This window comes from Nestor notabilis, unplaced genomic scaffold (genome assembly GCF_000696875.1).
Source record: "Nestor notabilis isolate BGI_N333 unplaced genomic scaffold, ASM69687v1 scaffold31556, whole genome shotgun sequence".
Lineage (NCBI taxonomy): Eukaryota > Metazoa > Chordata > Aves > Psittaciformes > Psittacidae > Nestor > Nestor notabilis.
In genome coordinates this window covers 12,191-19,038 of record NW_009934852.1, presented here as the reverse complement: position 1 = coordinate 19,038, position 6,848 = coordinate 12,191, and the positions used below count along the sequence as shown (strand labels likewise).

The 6,848-nt window shown below is 39.3% G+C and overlaps 1 protein-coding gene across 1 annotated transcript in view; it reads right to left on the bottom strand.

Annotated features, from left to right (window-relative positions):
* The window catches only part of SOCS5 (suppressor of cytokine signaling 5), a 5,978-nt gene extending 4,051 nt beyond the window's left edge, over positions 1-1,927 (bottom strand). The window contains 1 exon segment of the mRNA XM_010017526.1: positions 1,869-1,927. The gene's annotated coding sequence lies outside the window, so the exon portion shown is untranslated.
* Between the last annotated feature and the right edge of the window lie 4,921 nt (positions 1,928-6,848).

Here is a 6,848-nt window from a genome sequence, read left to right as displayed (position 1 = left end):
TAGCGCGGAGGGGGGGGGGGGGGTGGGGGGGGGAGGGGTGTGGAAATCAACAAAAAGCTTTCAGCATAGATGAGGCAATCACCAAAGACAAGGAAAGGCAGTAAGGTATCAGCAGAATTTTAGAATTATAAAGTCTCTCATATATTAAAGCCATACATCTGAAACACTTAAAAAGAGAAACTGTCTGACTTCACTACTTAAGATATGAATGAATGAAAGAGCCCAAGGAGCTTTACTATCTTTAGTAAGAGCACTTAAAAAGAAACTATCTTGCAGCAGAAACACAATGACAGTGAACCATGAAGATACAGTAAAAAGATAAAAACATTAGCAGCGTGTATTCTGCAACTACTTCTTTAGAAACAGAGTGTGGTAATTGGAACAAGACTGCCAAAAACTCAAGACTGCCCTAGGACAGAGAGAAACAGGCTAATTCTCTATTTAAAAAAGTAAGGCAATGCCAAGCTAAATTAGATCTAATTAAGTTCTGAGAGAAGTGCTAAACTTAAAGGACTAAAACATGTCATCTTATCTAATTTAACTCTTAATGGAAACTGCTCAGTCCTTTGGAAACATTACTTCAAGGCAACATTCCTCTGTTCCTGCAATTCTTTTCTGATCACAGCTAGAACAGGATTTGGAGCAGTGATTGAACACATTGGGTCTCATGAAATAATGAGGATGATAAATAAGTAAGCAATACTCTAGTGACCCAGTCTAGAAGTCCCGTAAGATAAAGCACAGCTGTAAACCCATGATTTTATAGCAGAATCCACTGTTACTGAGGAAGAGTCAAAGGTATAGGTTACATCAGAATCATGGAAGGATAATGAGCATGAAACACCTAATTGTTACAGGAACAGAGAGGAAAAGGAGCAAATGCTTTCTTCTCCACACACTCCTCATATAATTCAGCAAACCCAGCAAGCAAGGTATCTACATCCAACTGCATAAACTAAAACCTTAAGAATTCAGTGTGGATGCAGGGAGGTGGTGAGGGGAAACAGGGAAATCAGGCCTTAACAATCTCGGGAGACTACTGGTACAAGTTAGCTAGAACACAGTGCTAATGACAATCTGAACAACACCCAAATAGTTATTAGGGAGGGAGACACCTGCAGAGAAGTGCTATACGTAAAAGTATGTAAGCAACTGAGCAAAGAGTGTCTTCCTGATTAAAAAAAAAGATGCCTAAATTTGTTTTTTCTGAAGTTGTCTGGACCAAACCAGGGGACTCGGGGAGTTCCAAAAGCAGCTGAGCTAACAAAGTCACGTACAGATCTGTAAGAACCATACAACCATGTATCCTGCCATCACAGTAACCACAGCTGCTTGTGGTGCCTCAGAATATCCATGCTGACCAGGAGGCAGCTTATGTTTGCTGGCTGCCGGCCTGTCCACACAACATATGTAAGGTTGACTTCTATCCACTTTTCTCTCAAGTTGTACACTTCTTTCTCTTCCCAGTGATGTTTAACATGGTTGGGAAGGAAAAAGGAAGAGAGATTACATAACCTTCATTCCCTTGGGAAATCAGGCTAGAATCAGTACACATCTTTGTGACAATACACTGGAATTACTTTTCTAATCAGTCACACACTGTTCAGTGGTGTCTTTTATTCCAATACTGCTCACTATTGGTCTTTCTTTGCACTATTAGTATAGAATGTCTTTAGACTGTTAGATGGGTGGAAAGTTCTCTAGACTTGTCCAGAAAGCTTCGAGAACAAAGGAAAAACAAACACCACCAAATCCCCCACCCACAAACCCCCACCGTACTGGCTTGACAGACTGTACTTTTCACAAGTTAAATTTAAAAGTTTAACTACTTTTTGTCATACTCAAGAGAATATAGACATCCTTCTTACCCAGAAAAGCATATGAGTCACTCTATCTTGTCTTGAGAATATACCTCAACATGAACGTGCTAGATTCCTTCTCTGAGTTCTGGACATGATTCCTACAAAGAGAAAAATGGCAAAATGGCATTTTTGTTAGTTGATAGAATATCCTTCAATTTAGGTGTTTACAACTGATCACTGGTATGAAAGTGACATTTTACTAATTATACCTCAAATATATGTGTGGACCTGCCTGCTTACTGTATACTTTTAATACATATCAACAAAAAGCTTCACAGAACTTTCTATTTCATCCATTAACAACATTTGTCAAGATTCCAGAGGATGATCCTCAAAATGAAACTTCTGAGCACCAAAAGTGAAGCCACAGCATCTGAATCACTGAAGTGCCGGGCACAATGGGCACACTCAGACCTGTAAAAATGGTTTCCCCACAGTTTGGTCTCAAGTCCAAAGCCATGGTTCCCAAGTTGTGATTGGCAGTGCTGTCAGATCACCTCATACTGCCTCCCCTCCTTGTTTCCAGCTGCTACATCACATCAAAAGGCAGCTAAAAATACTCACTTCTCTAGTATTACTTTTCCAGGTAAGCAACTGCTGTACTTGCCACAGGATGTTATATGACTGTGAAACAAGAGGAATATGAACCATGATTCTAAAAATGGGAAAGTGGAATACAAGACAAGTTCTTTATTAGAAGAGTAGGTCAGTGCTTCCCTAAAATAATCTCCATTGTTTTTCAGAAATCCAAGAGGAGTTGAGGGATTTAACATGCTCACACCACTGTCACAAATCTAACAGAAACAGGACACAGGAAAGTAATTTTCTTCTCCACACCAGAGCCAAGCCTAGGACAGCATTAACAGTTAACAGAAAATATTGGGAACTTATGTTAAAGCTTTGCATGCAGAACAGGAAAAAATTATTCAAATATGATGCATATTTACTGGAATAAAATAATCCTATAGGGTTGAGCAATCACTAGGTGAATATTAGAAGTTAATATTCCCAGGCAGAAACTCCAAAGCAGTGTCAGAAAAGTACTGAAGTTTCCATTCATCTCTGGAACCACCAAAATCACTGAAACACTTTTAAAGTTAGGCCACACTGCTATGGAAAGATTCCATAGAAGTAACCTTTCCACAGAGCAATAGAGTTACAAGGACAAAATTTTAGTGTAGAATGGAGATGAAAGCAAAAGAAAAATTCTTTTGCAATTTTGACATTCACCCCCATTTCTTTTTTCCTATTATGTTCCTAACAAGTCTACAAACACAAGACACTAAAACCTGGTTCTAAGCAAGGCTTTAACAGAGCAAACAAAAGGTAAAGTTGCTAGAATAAGGGCTATACAATTTTCAATAAAGCCTTCCTTAAAACATTAGGTCATCCAGGCCTCTGAAGATATACCTGCATTCCAAACAAAACCAGTAATGCTGCTTTACTGGGCACCGGCGACAAAGGGGCTGCATGCTAACCATTTTACCTCATTAAAAATACAAAAAGGGCATGGAAGCTGATCTTGACATTTCATGCTTAATGTATATTATTTTATACATCACTTTGTTCTGTCTTTGAACAGTCTGTGTACCACCTATCACGTCAGCACTGCTAGCCAGCTGACACAGCCTGCTGGACAAGTTGCCTGGTGGCTCCAGGAGGCAGTGGTTGCTTTGGGAACCATCCCTTGCTAATGGAAAACTGTTTCTTGAATTTGGGTGACTGTCTTGGTTAAACCTCTCAGCCTTGTGTTAGAATAAAACTTGAGTCATTGGTAAACTATTTAATATTCAGTCTAGTTATTCTACACTGATTTCAACTGATGCGAGACAGATGTGTGGTTTCAAAGATTTCTTGCGGTAGCGCTAAGGTTGGCAAAATACCAATTACTTCTGAACTGGCCCTAAAGTCATCCCAGTTTTACAAAGGAGCAATGCCAGTGGTTATGTCAGCTGAACCAGAAAATAAATTTAATTCTACCAAAATCTACAAAGTGAATTCACCAATTTGTAAGTTTTCTAAGAAGAAGAAATATTCCTAAAAAAAACTCTTCTCAGCTAAAAATTATTTTTATCTACTTTAAACTGGCATAAGTTATCTTAAAAAAACCCAACAGGTAGTAAGCACTCTACAGGGATTACAGAAGCAATAAGCAGTAGTATCTTAAGACTATATCCCCATTTGCAGTAAATTTAGAGACATTCAAAGCCGTAAAGCTTGCATGAGCACAGTCTTAAAGTATTCTGAGTGTACAAATGCTGAAACCACAAAGAGAGCTAGCAAAACCATTTGCATAATACAATTTAAATAAAGACAACTGTTACAACCTGTTTGCAATCCTGAAGTACCATATACTACTAGATTACTGTAAAAACCCAGACCACTCTTCCAGAACTGTCAAAAGATCTAAACAGAGCTTTTCGCCTGTGACTTCCTAGAAGGAACATTCAAAGCCATGTTTGTGTTCTGTTCTAAAGATAATACACTTGTTTCACTCTCTCAGTGTTACCCAATTTAAAATATCAGTTGATATGGTGAACTACATTCAAAATACTAACTCTAAAAATGTACCATCTTCACAAAAGCTGATACACAGCGTAACATGACACCATACAAAACAGGTATAGTATGCTTATTTAAAAAACAAGCATCTACAAGATTCTTTGTTTTGGTATATTCATATGATGATAGCTTCAAAACAGTGAAAGATAACAAGGACAAAATATCAAAAGAAAACAAAACCAGATAAATTCCCACAAGTCAAAAAACCCCGATAACCTGAAAAGGGAGGGAAAGACGGGAAGGAGACAAATCAGTCTCTGCTCTTTCCACACTGTTTAGTTCAATGCTAGCACGAGCCTGCACAGGCAAGTGGGCTAAAACGGTGACACTGGTGCACATCACCTTGGACCCTGGAGGTAGAAGTAAAAGGAATGGAAGGAGTCTATGCTTCTGTTTGGATTGTTCCTTACTTTACAATGATTCACTAAGCAGAGACAAGAGACTCTGTTATTAAAGACATTTGCTTCCCTTAAGGTATGCTTGCAGAAGAGGTTAATGCCCCATTTGCACATTGCCAAATGCCTGCTATAGGCTACTGCTCCTAGGGATGCACTAACAAAGCTGCTCACATAAGCACTCCTCAACCTTATTCAGTCAGAATGAATAAGGCTGGCAAACACCTACCCTTGAAAGTAACACACTTAAGGAAGGAAGGAAGGAAGGAAGGAAGGGCAATATTAAGGATTACAAAGCAATTTCCTTTCTTCCAATACACATTCCAGAGATAATGAATTACTACTGTATACTAGAGACAACTTTTGTTAAAAAACAAGGAATACATTGGCTTACGTGGAACCATGCATTTTTCTACACATGAACAAAAACGTGTTCACTGCGGGCTGCTTGAACTGATTTGGAGGCTGGAAGGAAGAAGTGGCTGTTATTTTTAACTAGTCAAGGTAAAAGGCCCAAGTGTCCATGAAAGCCTTATTAGGGCCAAGTACTACTGTTTTTTTCTGTATCAGGCTTTGATAACTTGCAAATGCAGTTGTGTAGGGAGAAGAATCTGAAGGTCTGAACCCCCAAATCAAAACTTAAACCCGCCAAGAAGAAGTAAGGGATACCAAAGTGTAATTCCAACAACACACAAAATTGGCCTAAGTCAGTATTGCAACCAAAAGAAATGGCGTCAGCCGCTTCCTGCCCACCTGTGCTGGTGCAGGAGGTGGTCTGTACACCATATGGCTGCTCAGTCAACCAGCTCAAGGAACTGATCCACACTGAAACAAATTCTCTCAAAAAGTCTTAATCATGTATTCCATCTGGTTGGACTTCTGTCTGACCTTTCATGATAATTCAAGGGAGGAGCGGATGAGGAGGGAGAAGCAGCAGCCAGCGCAAGAATGCTTCCTTCCACTGCAGCACTGGTTAGTTCTGCTCAATATATGAAGACCTTAGACAGGTACTTTGAAGAAAAATCTCCATTTGAAGCCTACCATGTTAATCAGCTGTGGGGCTCTGGCTGCAAAGAGAGAGATTAGGATTCTATTATAGCTGCTGCTTTGAACAGTCACGTTGGAAGTTCAGCCACTGAATATGTTTACTTCAAAACTAGCATGTTGAGTTGGCTTGATGCATCCTGGTAGAACAGAGGGAAAGCTATAGGTTTCAAGGACTTAAGCTGGCAGACTGTCAGCTCAAAGAAAAATAATGATTCACAGTGAGCAAGAAGCAGTCTCAGCTTGGATAGCTGATGCTTTGCCTGCTTCTTTCCAAGCAGCTGCACACTGGTAACTTCAGTTCAAAAATATCGTTTCAAGATATTTTGAACAGCGGGATATATCCTTGTAGCCCCTGAACCAGGCTTTGGAGTTCAAAAAGGACAATGTCAGGATTACATGTGTTCACATCCTAGATTACAAAATACTGTGCAGTTGCCATCTGTTTCTTTTTTGTTCAGAAAATCTAAAATCCCTGAAACAGAAAAAACATCAATGGAAGAACAGAATGTGAATGACACTGACCCAAAAATAAAGAGGCAGTTGTTTCTGAAGTACTCTTTTCCCTGTACTTACACAAATGTAGTGGATAATAATACAACCATCACGAACAAAGTTTGTATTGCTAATTATAAGGATCAGAGAACTACACACAGCAAGCATAAGTTTCAGATACTGATACAGAAATAATGCTATACAGATCTACTGAGAACTCTACATACTGATAGAAGCTCTGCAAATTCAAGATAATGATGCACATTCATTCCAAGTACAGACACCCTCATATCATTTAGGCAGTGTCCTGATGGCCACTCATCGTAGCACATAAAGCCACACAAGCAACATTAAACAGAAGCAGTTTCCTTTCAATCACCTCCACACACCCTAAGCAGGCAACTCATAACTTGCCCATATCATTTGAAAAAGTAAAAGCAAAGGCATTAAGCTTATAAGGTGCCTGCTACAGAAGAGGAGGTCTCTTGGT